Source organism: Lonchura striata, chromosome 3 (assembly GCF_050655825.1).
Source record: "Lonchura striata isolate lonStrDom1 chromosome 3, ASM5065582v1, whole genome shotgun sequence".
Taxonomy (NCBI): domain Eukaryota; kingdom Metazoa; phylum Chordata; class Aves; order Passeriformes; family Estrildidae; genus Lonchura; species Lonchura striata.
In genome coordinates, this window is record NC_140705.1 from 30,818,777 (window position 1) to 30,832,955 (window position 14,179).

General features: G+C 37.9%; 1 long non-coding RNA gene across 1 annotated transcript in view; it reads left to right on the forward strand.

Annotated features, from left to right (window-relative positions):
- The first annotated feature begins 396 nt into the window (after window positions 1-396).
- The window catches only part of LOC146767828 (uncharacterized), a 38,001-nt gene continuing 24,218 nt past the window's right edge, over window positions 397-14,179 (forward strand). Inside the window, exons 1-2 of the long non-coding RNA XR_014953639.1 lie at window positions 397-14,025; window positions 14,106-14,163. This is a non-coding gene — a long non-coding RNA (uncharacterized LOC146767828). The remainder of the gene's footprint in view (window positions 14,026-14,105; window positions 14,164-14,179) is intronic.

The window sequence follows — 14,179 nt, forward strand, 5'->3', positions numbered from 1 at the left end:
TCCAAGCCCCTCAGTGATCAGGATCCTGCTGCTAAAAAGACATAAAAAAGGGTCCTTGGAACATGGTATATTTAAAAAGGTAGGAGAGGAGTTGAGATGTGCAGTCACTTGAGGATTGATGCAGAGCAGCAATCTTAATCCATGCAGTGTTTTGCAAGTGCTGTTATTGTATTTGCAAAGTTCATGATAACATCTTTATAAAACAGGAAGATTTTCTCCTTAAATGAAAAACTGGAAGCTTGTAATACTACTGAATTTGCTGTGTAATGAATCATTTGTACAAACTTTATAAATGTAGCAGCAAAACTATACCATGTAATAGGAAGTAACAAGCCCTTATTTTCAGTGCTCTCTTAAGTTTTGCTATCTTTAAAAGTTCACATCAGTGGAAAATGTGAGTGACTAAGTGCAATTAGCATCAGAGTATGCCTAATTCATAATTACCTACTATGTGCACAGCAACAATTTACAAGCCCTCTATTCACTGGCAGTTTGAAAAGAACTTTCAGATAGGATATTTGGTAAATTTCAATTACACTAGAAATGCCTTAGAGGGCCAGTTACATACTGTGGTATTTACACAGACATCAAAGATTTAGCTGTTTAGACAGGGAAAACTAAGGCCATCTGTCTATTCAGATTATTGAGGAAGAGTTCTGTTTATTTCAACTTAGAATTTTGTCAATAATAGATGTCCCAGTTACAAAAAGCATTACCCCTTCTGATAATCCAAACTTCTACATTTATTGTGTCCAAAAATTGAAGTCTTATCTTAATTTTTCTTTTTTTTTTTTTGGTAACACACACTACATTATCAATAGAACAATACTGAAGAAGATCCTGCACTGTCATTTTTGCTGCAGCTTACACGAACAGAATACGTATCAATGGAGTTCAGAACAAATTCAGGTAGTGTAAACCTTGGAAAACCTTGGCTTTGAATTTTTCTGGACTGTTTTCATAATGATCAGAGTGATCCATTTTCTAAACTATGTGGATGAGTTGCATTTGAGTTTCAGAAGAGTCAGCAAACAGTCGGGATTGCCAGTAAATAAACTGCTAAGTTAATAAGCTGTTAAATTTTTGGGAAAAAAAAAAAGGAAATAAAAGAAAAAACTGAAAGAAACCAAAGTAAAAAGTTAGTCAGCCAGGTGTTAATTACTAATACACAAATATTGCATAAAAAATAAATATTTACATTGCAAAGTTTTCAGGCAGAAAACTGTATCTTGCCTTTATTAGAGGTCACATGCTTTCATCATCAGTGTAGCTCAGTAAAGTGAAATATGAGTCATTACTACTTTTATAGTGGAAATCTGACCCTAAATCCTTAAAAACTGAGGGAAAAGAAATCTGATCAGTGAAATAATCGAACCTTAGTCCTTCCCAGCCATCCATTTGTCCTTGCGATTGCATTTTTGATACCTCTGTGTGCTTGCTTCTTTAAGGAAAGCCTCCTTTCACAACTAATTTGAACGTGGGTGACTTCAGTTGCATTGTTATAAAAAATACTAACTAGAAATAAATAGGCCATATCCAATTGTAGGTTAAGGGAAAGGTGCTATGAATCGCACAATCTGTGATATCCAGGCATTTTGAACTGTACAGATGCTGAGTGAGTGTATTTCATGATTCTTTGTAACCCATATATTAACACGTCCTTTTCTGTGTAAGGAAGTAGACAAGAATCACAATTATCCACGTGTCACACAGTGCAGATTTTCTTCTTCAGCTGGAAGAATATCACTTAAGTTGATAAGTATATTTATTTTCTAAAAAGACACATCAATAAGATACTTAAAATTTGAAATGTGCCGTTTCCATTAATATTGCTTTCAGAATAAATGCTTGCTAATATCAGGGATTAAACACTGAAAATATTATAGAAGAATTTGGTTCCCTGTGTTCCAGCAGCCTGTACTCCTCCATGAGGTTTTCTTATCTTTGGCTGGTACAGTGGGAGCTCCCTTTTCATAAATATAAAATTTCCCAGAAAATGAGTGAGAAAGAGGGAGAAATATAGCCAAAATGAAGTACTTTTATTTTAGTTAAGTATATTTGTAAAATATTTTGTGGTATTTTTTTGGCCCTATTAAATCATCCAATACATTTTACTGACACTGAATGTTATCTGTAAGATCAGTATAGCTGCACTTTGAACAGAGATACTCTCAATTATTGCAGCCCAAGCTCAATGGTCATGATCAATTAGCAGGGAATTAGCATACTAATTAATATATTAACAGATGCTCTCAGTAGTACTGAACTAGGGGCTCATAACAAAATAAAAGGATATGTAAACAGATACATGTTCTATATTGTCTGTTTGTTTCTTTTACTCCCTCTGGTGATTGCCCATTACCACTTGTAGAGCCTGCTGTCTGTTTTTTTTTCATGTAGCTGTCATGCCCTTATTCACCTAGTGTGACTATTCTATTGTTTTGCTCTACTCTTTTAAATTCACTTTATCTTCATGCACTTTCCTCTGAACTGTTTCTCTGTATATTCTTGATCAGCAATGATCAAGAAAACATCATACATGAAAACACAAGGACAGTCATATCATGCTTTTGATATGCACTCCACTTAGAAGCAACAATCTAGCCCTTAGGTTTGCAACACTGGCAAAGATTTGATTTTTTTTGCAGACCAATGAATGGAGAAAGGTGTCACTGGGAACTGCATAGCACCAAGTAGATTCTTGGATGGATGAAGACCATGACAATTTACCAAAAATAAGTAGGTTATAGCTCCCTCTTCCACTGTTCTGCACAAACTCAGTGAAATGGTTTCTTTACAGACAGTGAAATGAAGACTTAGTCTTTGAAGAACTCTGTGGTCAGTGGAGTTGGCAAATTAAATCTCCAAAAAGATCTAATATCAATTTAATAAAAAGAATTGTGAGATAACATTAACACTATTCAGAAATGTTATCACTTGAAATCACAAGGAAAATCTATAGCACAAACTCCAAAGGAGGATACAGCTAGTCATGAGGAGTTCCAAACTGCCTCAGTATTCTTTCTGTTCATCAATTTCCCATCTATTGTATAGGGAAATGAGGAAAGCAGATTTCAGAATCTTAGAATAATTAAGGTTAGTAAATCATGGAGACCAAACACTGCCATGTGAACTAAATTATAGCACTAAGAGCCACATCCAGTAGATTCTTGAATATGTCCAGGGGTGGTGATTTCACCACGTCCATGGTTAGTTCATTCCAACTTGACCACCCGTTCAGTGAAGAAATACTTTCTGATGTCCAACCTAAACCTCCCCTGGTACAGCTTAAGGCCCTTTATTTTCATTCTTTTACTTCTTGCCTGAGAGAAGGGACTGATCCCCGTCTGGCTACAGCCTTCTTTCAGAGAGCTGCAGAGAGTGATAAGGTGTCCTCAGAGCCTCCTTTACTCCAGGTTAAACAGCCCCAGCTCCCTCAGCTGTTCCTCAGAGGACTTGTGCACCAGACCCTCCACCAGCTCTGTTGCTGTTCTCTGGACTCGCTCCAGCCCCTCAAAGTCCTTCTTATACTGAGGGGCCCAGAACTGGACACGGCACTCAAGAGTGGCCTCACCAGCGCTGTGTACATGGGGACAATCGCTTCCCTGGCCCTGTTGGCCACTATTGCTGACACAGGCCAGGATGCTATTGGCCTTCTTGTCAACCTGGACACACACCGGTTCATATTCAACCATCTCTTAAACAACACCCGCATGTCCCTTTCTGCCTGGCGACTGTCCAGCCACTCTGTCCCCAACCTCCATGCACTCCATGGGCATGTTGTGACCAAAGTGCGGGACATGGTACCTGGCCTTGCTGAACCTCACACAAATGATCTTGGCCCATGGATCTGGCCTGTCCAGATCCCTCTGTGGAGCCTATCTGCCCTCCAACATATCAACACTCCCTCCTAACTAGGTGTTGTCTGTGAACTTACGGAGGGTACACTTGGTCTCCTCATTCAGATAATCAATAAAGAAATTAAACAGGACTGATCCCATTGCTGAGCCCTGGAAAATCCCACTACTGACCAGCTGCCAGCAGGATGCAGCACCATTTACCACCATGAATTTTGTACCCATTTGTTCCTAAACTAGTCCTAGGAGCTGTAGAATTTAACCCTAAGATGAAGAAATACGGCCTCTTCTAGATTCATATACTTTTCAAAGCAGTAAAAGCAATGAAAGAATTCTTCCTAGTGTTTTTGTATGAAGACCATAAATTCTGTTTGAACTAAAAGTGTAGCTTGCAGTTACTCTTGTAACTCTGTCCAGATTTAAAAAGCTAATATAAAGCTAAAAGAAATATACCAAAATAAATATCACAAGTCAGAGTCCCAGGGTGACAAGGACGCAGTAAGAGGTAAGAAACTTAAGAAACAAATATATAAGTAAGATCTAATTGCAAAAGTATTACAGTAATGAAGCTATCAAGTTCTGCCTTCTGAGATAGGAGCAGAGTTGAATTAATCTGCTAACTGACCTAAAAAACCCATGAAATTCTTCATGTCATAAATTTGTAAGGGTCTACACAATTTTGTTATCTCACCCACTTCTTGTCAATCTATGTGCAATCTTTCTAATTTTCCTATTACACAGCTTGGAAACTTTTTAGAACTTAAGACAAACAGTTAAGAACCTTGAGGAACTAATAGAAGGTTGCTGATAAAAAATAGGATGACATTTCAGCTTTCAGCATAATTGAAAACCACTGAAACTGCTCTGAGATTTTAAAATGTCTCATTATTATGCTGTGTCATTTTTGTTTGTTTTTCCTCTTTTAAGCTTTGGCCAGGTCCTGAAGCTGAACAAGCTTTTGTGGAACATAGCTTAGGTTTATGACATATTTTATAAGGTGTAGTGAAGTGCATTATAATTATACGATTTGTCAAGTGAAAACTTTCAAAGCATGCTATTCTTGCTTGTTATTTCAAGTTCTGCAATTTAGACCATATGTGACCTAATAGCAGGGATTTGAGCATAAATATCCACTTACTGTAGCCTATTTCTAATTAGTTTTGAGATGCGTTGAAATGCTAAAGAACATCACAATGCCCTTCAGAGATATAAAATAGGAAGCATTGCTTGCAAAGGAAAATATCCAGCTTGCAAAAAACCCACAAACAAACAACAAAACCCCTCAAAACCCCCAAACAATAAAAAAACCACCCCAAAACAAACAAAACAACCAACAAGCCTCAACTAAAAAACAACCCAAGAAACCCCTCAAAAAACAATGGAGATTCCACCTCTACCAGCAACAGCTCTCCTTTCAGTATAGAGATATGGTGAAGAATCTTCCAAAAGATGAGTCTTTCTTGTCTATAGAAGTGGCATTCAAAAGCTGGATGAAAAGAATCCTCTAAAATCGATGTTGACAAACAGCACATGAACAGTGCCAGAAAATTATTTTTAGGCCCATGGGTTTGCAGAATTGGAGACCTATTAAGAATACTAATGCCCTGACCACAGATGAATATATGATCTGAAAGAGAAACCTTGCTCTCCAGTAAGATTTTTCTATTCTACTTTGGGATTGGAATGCTCTGTATTAAGCACATCTCTAGGGCATACATAAAATGTTTTCTCTTACCAAAGACAAGATTAAAATGGCTTCTTCAAGACTGCTACAAAGCTTGAAGAAAAACCAAACCATATATATAATATTTATGGATATGCAGCCTAATTCCTAGGTTATTATGGAAGAAAGATAATATGACTGATAACATGACAGTATTAATTATAAAAATGAGACTTACAAATTAGGTAAAATCACAGATGATAATTAGGGGCTCTGAGCGCAGGAAAGTCCAGTGTAACACTGAATCAGATTGATAGGCTGTGCCAAGGAGCAGAATTCCAGAGATTCTTCTGTGCTCAATATTTCTTATCAGGCAGCTCTAGGTACCTTGCAGTTCACAGTGAATTTGTCTTTTTGAGGCAGGTTGTGGGATGGGGATGTCCTATTTTTGAACATCCCCTGGTGTTCTTTAGTCTGAGTTTCTGACATAGACTTATGAAAAATGTTTTGAAGTGATCACAAGTATTAGTGATATAGATTATGCTATTAGCCTTGCTTCTCTCTCTTGAGATACTATCCAGGTTTTTTTAAACTAATATGTAGCATAAGTAGGTCAAAAGATGAAGCGAGAATATTTCCATTAAGTTTTTCTGATAACCTGGTTGAATCCATTGTTTCTCAAAAGGAGACATTTGTATTTCTTTTATGCAATACAATATCTTACAAATATTTTATAAAGTCCGGATTCTAAAATGCAGTATGAACTGGAAAGCAAGAAGCAGAATCTTTTCACAAAATTTGAAGCTTTTTAAATACAATTCAACACTTGGTTCACAATACTTCTCATTGAGCTTCTTTAATGACTAAATTTCCAGTATTCATTACAGTAATCCTTTGCATTTTCTGCACATCTCTCTTTTTTTTTTTTCTTACCTTGCTCAAAAGGACATGGAACAGGAGATAAGCAATTATATGCTACTATGGTAATTTAGTTGACATTAATTCTGAAAGCAATTTACAGCAATTGTAATGGATTTATTGTGTTACTGGTATTCAAATAAATTTTATGTTGTTAACCCAACAATCAAAGCCACTTTTGTGTCTTAAGGCTAATAAGAATGACCATGCAAAAATGCAGCTCATGCGAGTCTTTGTAATGTCTTACGATGATATGTACTTCTTGATTTATCTTTTGATTTCTTGTCATTTCCCCCTGCAAGGCTGACAGCAAATGTGATGAAATTGCAGGGCAACACAAAAGTGCAGACTAATGGTGAAATGTAAAGCAACAGTTTTTCAGGTAAAAATCTCTAGTTAAATTGGTAGATTTCTCACTGAAATTTACATTTATCTTGATTTTTCAGTCAACATTTTTGAGGAAAAAGTAATTACACTTCATGACCTGATATACAGAAAAGTTAATGCAGTAAACAACACAGCAAAACAAGCCTTTCCAAAATCTCATAACAAGGTATTTCACTGGGCTATGGGTAGTAATAACTTTACTGTGGAAACAGCTGACTTAGCAGTTGCAAAATGCATTCACACATTCTTTTGCTTGAAATGAGCAAGGTGGCCAGAATGCGTTTTGTATGTTTCACTTAAGCTTGCCCAATGTCTGGCCTCAGCCTCATAAAACAGGTAAAAACAATAGTGAAAACAGGAATGAAACATGGGGTGATTGAATTAGCAGCTAGAGAGTCTCAGAACTTCCTCCATGTAGCATGAAGTAGGGAAATAAAAAGTTAAATGCAAAATGGAAACAAAAGAGGACTGGAAAAAATTCTGCCCATTTAATGTAGGAATGAAGATCTTTCCTTAAAAATATTGCACAAGACTTCTGAACAGATTACTTGCTTTTCTCTCTGGAGACTATTCTGAAGTGGAATCATTTTCTCAAAATGCAAAGGGTTTTTTATTTTTAATTTCTAAATTTTAAACAAAATTATCATCACAGATCATAAGGCAATGGTCCTCTACTTTAAAAATGTAATGTTAAAATGTTGAAGTTCTTCTCTGGCTATTATTTGTAACTGTGTAGGCCACTGAAATATTTTGTAATAAAATGATGATGGTTATATCTGTTCAGTTGAATAAAAAGTGCCAGGAAACACTCACAGTTACTGACTGTCTATATAACTAAATTATGAGGAAGGTTCATGGCGCATTTTTCATCCACAATAGCTAGTTTACTTTATGACAGCTCCTGGTGAGGTTCAGGGACTAGACAGACCAAGGGTCATTCCAAACAGGTTTTTTGTCTTCAGCTGCATAATTTCTCATAGGCAATTTTGGACATGGGCGATTGAATGCCAGCTGGCCTCATTGCCAAAAGAACAATCTCAAGCATCTTTAATTTACTGCTATTGACATAGCAATTCTGACTATCCAATAATTTTTGCCTATGAGATGAGTTCAAAATCAGCTGTTACCACAGGGATGATAGAAAGTGTCAGTTTTACAGATTTGCCTTCTTGCCTTTCTCCAGGTCCCTCTAAGAAGTGAAGTTTTCTACCCCTACTCATACCAGTCTTGAGCTTTCATAGCTTTCCCACTTCAGGACTGAAGTTTGATGAAAAATGGATTAAAATTGCTTACTTGTGATTAGCAGTCAGTACAAAGCAATGTTACAACAACTTCCTTCTTGGCAAATGCTGCAAGTGCTATTGCACCAGCTATGTCCTTTAAATAAAAAGCTCTGTTAAGAAATGGGCAAAATGTTAAAATGTAATATACCCCCGCAAAACAACATTGTACACACTTGTTGACAATCAGTTTTGTGTGTTCAGACACAAACTGAATAAAAAAACCCACTGCATCTCTTCAGAGTTGCAGCAACAGCAGAGGTGCTAGATGTCTTCTTTTAGCAAGGAGCATTGGGCCCCATTGTTTCTGGTTTGCCCTCCTCTTTCCTCAAGTCTGCAGTTTCTTGCTCAAGGAAAACTGTCTTTTTTATAAACCTCAAGTTTCTGAGTTCTCTTTACCATGAATCTTCTACAAGCAGGGGTAGGTGTTCAGCATTCTTTTACCAGTTACACAGCCAGGACAAAATTACTTGTTTGAACAGCCTTTGTGGGTTGTAATCATGAGCCTTGTGTCTGTAGAAGAATGCTGTGAGACCTTATCTCCTGCTGCTTGCTAACCATGGAGAAAACACATTTGAGCATATGGATGGATATTTTCACCCAGTATTCCTCTATTTCATGGCCATAAGGATGTGTACTGAGTTCAGTCCAAATATCACTGCAAGCAAAACTTGTTAAAACAAAGGAAAACCCAAACATACTCAAGTAACACCAGTAATGCTTCCCTAAAGTATTTTTTAAATGTTTCACAAAAGAAAGGATTGGAGAATTTTATATTATTTTCAGCACTCAGTTGCCCAAAGGAAGAGGTGAAAACTCTATTATTTATAATTTTTGAACTGGAATGAATAAAGTGCCAAGAGAGTAAGTGTAGAGAACAGTTTAACTTTGAGAATAGGATGAAGAACATGAGCTTCTCCATTTCAAATATCTACAATTTTTGACATAATTATTACCAAAAGTGAATTTTTAGTAGAATATTAAAGTATTATTTTAAAAGATTCATTCTGACTAGAGACTCCTGGAGTCCTAGAAATTATAGTTTTGGAAATCATATGAAAAATAAAATTTGATTTGGAGCAAAAAAGGAAATCAATATATCATACAGAGAGTTTAAAGTTGCTTTTGGTGCCCTCAGAGGTATTTATGCTTGCTAAGAACTTTATTTCTTTCAAGTAAGTTTTGAGGGTATAAGATGAAAAGGATGATGGGAGGATGATTTCTCAGATGTCTGGTTGCTTATAATTCATTCTAGGTTTATGTGCAGGTTTCGTTATGAAAAAAAACCCCAAAACATGTACCTACTTGTGTATGTAAAAGGAATCTGGATTGTGGTAAAAAACTTATATTGTGGTAGAAGGTAGTTAATTTACACTTCAAGATGCCTAGGAAAAAGGTATAGACTGAAAAATGAAACAGAAATGCTGAAAGATCAGTGGCTATCAACAAGGAATGCATTTAAAAAAACCAAAAAACAAAACAAACAAAAAAACCCAAACACCTCCAGAAAATTAGTTCTAGAATGTCTATGATACAGTAATGTAGTATAAACCATGAAGTCAGTAAAAGGGAAATTGCATTATGTTAAAAAAATTGGAATAAAGGCAATATGGTTAGACTAGAGGTTTTCAAACAGCATCTTGTGTATATCATAGTTACACTTTCAGACACTGAGGCTGCTTTCATCTGTAAATAGGATAATGAAAACAAACTCCAGTAGGAAAAAATTATACTACTGTCACCAGGTCCCTGAAATATCTTGGCTTGTATAGTGATGATGGTGTTACTCTGAATGTCAAAGATTATTTTAGCTAGGGTTCTTGTTGCTATTTCATTATAATATTTTTGTGTGTGAGTTTGCCCAGCTGTTTCCTTGACAGAGCACTTGCACAGCTGAAGTAAATGGGTAAGCCAGTTCAAGGGAACATCACCTTAGCACCTGTCCTTTATATATTTGTTTGTACACATGAGTGTAGTTCCTTATTGCCTCTCACAAGTCAACACAAACAGTCAAAGACAGACGTATCTTTTTTGTAAGGTACACTGAATCTAGTGTAAAAGCCTCTCTTGCTCCCAGTCTTCTCATTTCACTTGGAAAATGAAGTGTAATACAATTTGAAGTATCTGTTTCTCTTCCTGCAAGCTGTGATACATTATTTTTGCAAGGCAAATTAATGGTGGTAGTATAACTACCTCTTCTACATCTTCTTAATGCAATATAGAGGAATGAACCATGTCACCTGAAGGCCAGGATGTGACATAGAGGCCACACATTGATCTACTAATAATTTTGTAAATTATGAAAGGACACAACATGAAATCAATGAGAATGTCACAAAATAAGTAATATAAAGTGATACTGGATGGAGTACAAACTTTAAATATGCCTGCATATAGTTCCTTATGAAAAGTAGGGTTATTTAATATATTTTGTGGATATAATCTACTTGGACTTCAGCAGAACCTATGACACTGTGTCCAACTGCATACTCCTGGAAAAGCTGGCAATCCATGGCTCAGATAGGTCCACTCTTTGCTGGGTTAAGAAATGGCTGGATGGCTGGGCCCAGAGACTGGCATTGTATCTAGGTAGCCAGTCACTAGTGGTGTCCCCCAGGGATCTGTGCTGAGCCCAGTCCTGTTTAATACCTTTATTCATGATCTGTATGAGGGGATTGAGTTTACCATTAGCAAATTTGAAGATAATAGGAAGGTGGGAGGGAGTGTTGATCTGCTGGAAGGCAGGAGGGATGTGCAGAGGGACCTGGACAGGTTGCGTGGATGGGCCCAGTGCAATGATAGGAGGTTTAACGAAAACAATTGTCAGATCTTTTATGTTTGCCACAGCAATGCCCTGAAGCACTACAGGCTGGGGACAGAGTGGCTGGACAACAGGCAAGCAGAAAGGGACCTGGAGGTGCTGGTCAACAGCAGCTGAACATGAGCCACTGTGTGCCCAGGTGGCCAAGAAGGCCAGTGGCATCCTGGCCCGTATCAGCAGCAGTGTGGCCAGCAATAGTGTGACGGGGCAGTGATTGTTCCTCTGTACTCAGCAGTAGTGAGGCTGCACAACAAATCCTGTGTCCAGTTCTGAGCCCTGCAATTCAAGAAGGATATGGAGATGCTGGAGATGCTCTGTGTCCAGAGAAAGACAACAAGGAGTGACTGAAGCATCTGGAGCACAAGTCCTATGAGGAGCTGGGGTTGTTTATGTTGAAGAAAAGGAGGCTCCAGGGAGACCTTATCCCTCTCTACAGTTGCCTGTCAGAAGTGGGAGTCACTCTCTTCTCCCAGACAACCAGCAATAGGAGAAGAGGACACAGCTGTGCCAGAGAAAGTTTACATTTGACATAAGGAAGAAGTTCTTCACAGAAGGGGTGATTGGGCATTAGAATGAGCTGCCCAGGGAGGCAGTGGAGCCACTGTCCCTGAAGGTGTTTAAGAAAAATTGAATGTGGCACCCAGTGCCATCGTCTAGTTGACAAGGTGATGTTAGGTCATAGGTAGGACTTGATGGTCCCAAAGGTCTTTTCTGACCGAGCTGATTCTGTGATTCATCAATATGTACACTTACCACTTGAAAATGGAATTGAAAGTCTAAAGCCTTGACTGTGAAAGACAATGAAGTCAGACACAGATTTCTGCCTAGCACTGCAAGATTAGGGGAGGGGGCCAATACTTACAATAACTGCTGAGGTTTTAATTAAATTAATCAAAGAAGAACAAATATGTCTGACACAGTAGTGAGTGATGCCAGAAGAACTAGGACATTGCTAACAAAAAAAAGCAGATATAGGTAAAGCCAAATAAATAAACATATCAATAAACATACCTGGAGTTCTGAACCGCTGACTTTGTTTCCAAACAATGACTGTGCCACTCTTCCTGTTTCTGATGGAACTGGTGACTGCAGAAAAGGAAGTTCTCAGAGGCAGGGTTTAATTAAAATTCTAGGCTTATGTTTTATTCATGTTGTCATGCCCTTATTAATTCTTTTCTAGATCAGGTCCTTGTCATGAACATATCCTGATCCTTCCTGAGCCACTCATTTTCACTTCCTTAGCACAGAAACTGAGGTCTGGAGGAAAGAGGGAGAAGAACCTCCCCAAAAGCAGTACCTTAGATGATTGCAAAAACAGGAGGTAGTTAGGGCACGCACACCTGAACCCAGGTTTCCCAGATGGGAAGCATTATTGTGAGATAGATGCAGGTGTCTTACATTACAAACAAAAGGTCAATGAGTCTGATTATAGTCTGGATTACCCTGAGTCATCTGACCTGTTTGAGTCCAGGAAAAAAGTCCACTGCAAATACCCATAATATTGGAAGGACTTAAACTTAGCAACAACAACTATTTTTGCACTAGAATTGACTTTTTTTCTTAGAATCCATAGTTACATTTAAAGGGAAATTAAGATTGAAAATGAGTGTTCTTAACATAGGACATACATGCAGCTTCAGACTAAAAATTGATTAAGTCCCCAGAAAAAGTTTCCAAAATTATTAATGCATGTGATTGCAAGGAGGAGGGAGTAAAATTCTGTTAGCGAGAACCTCCATTCACACACAACTTAGAAGATTACCTGGCTTTGCACGTTTGGCTTTACTGCTTGTTTCAACAAATTAATGAAAGGGCTGACTTCATTACTGTGGTTCTTTTAATTTGGCCACAGCTGTTGTGCAGAAATTCTGATGCAAAGGGCTTAGGAAAGATTACCAGCTTGTTAAAGCTGGCCCTGCAGTCACATGGATCAGACTGCAAAGTACCCACTGAGGCTGTGCTTTTGTGAGCCTATCTACTGCTGTTGAGTCAGGAAGCATGTCTAGCAGTAAATTCACTGATTCCCTGCTTACTTCTTGGGCCTTCCATGACTGAAGAACATTTTATTAGACAGTTTTGAATAAGAAGTCAGGAAGTGATCTAACAAAATGTTTAAATATAGTTTTTGTTTCTGACACCTGATTGTTGGTCTTTAGAAGTGATACTCACACATAAAAAGGCAAGTATGTGCTGAAGGGCTTTTTCAGGACTCTCTACCCATGCTATCCTTGATGAGTTTTAACTTGACACCTCTCTACGGAAGAGGATCTAGGAGCCAGGATGTGGTACCCTGGAGAGGAGACACCCTGAATCCTCCTTTTCACTACTGTTGGACTCATTAATGTAATTGCGTTGAGACTCTATAATAAATGGCATTTCAGTGGAATTGTTAATGTATTACAGAAGTGTCTTGATCAACTCAGTAGGAGAGTTATGCATTATAACCTGCCAGTGTGGAAGGAAAAGCTTTAAATATATTTGCAAATATGCTTTAATTATGTGTCATATCTTCCATCTTTTCCTTTTCTGGTTAGCTCACGCCTGTTTGTGTTGGCAATCCAATTGTGTAAATCTCATTACATGGACTAAATTAATCCAACACTCTGAAGCTCAAGCTGTTGATAGGTCTAAAGAGAAAAATTCTGGCAGCAAAGAGCAAAATATCTCATTTTCCATAGCAGAAACACACGGCACCTGCATTACCCAAGATCTTTTTCCTTCAGGCTGGTAATTCTTCCCTGTAATAGTTGCAAGTGTTATATCAGTATGTATCAGAGCAGGCCTTTGCAGGTGCCTTCCAGACCATTTCTCCATCAGAGCGTGTTCCAGCCTCTCCAGGGAAGCAGCACCTTCAGTGACAAATGGGCTGGGAGCTGACACTGAGTTCTTACTCTTTCAGTCTGGCTCCTGCACAACTGAAAAATTAAAGTGGTCCAAGTCTACAGTGTCTGCCAGGCCCTTTTACACATTAAAATGTTCTGCTCATCTCTCAGTTTCATCATACAACTGTGGACCCCTTGGGGTATAGCAAAACAAAATTCCTGCTGGAGTGATACTGGGATATTTTCAGCTCCATGGCAACTGGGAGCTGAAACTCAGGTCAGAAACCATATAAGAATAATTTGTTGTCTTTTCATTTTGTTCTTTTAACTTTTACTTACACATATGTTTTCTTGCAGTGTGATTTCATGGTTTACCACAGAACCCTGGGTTTCTCTCCTGAAGATGTCCTCCCAGGTGTGTCAATCACCCC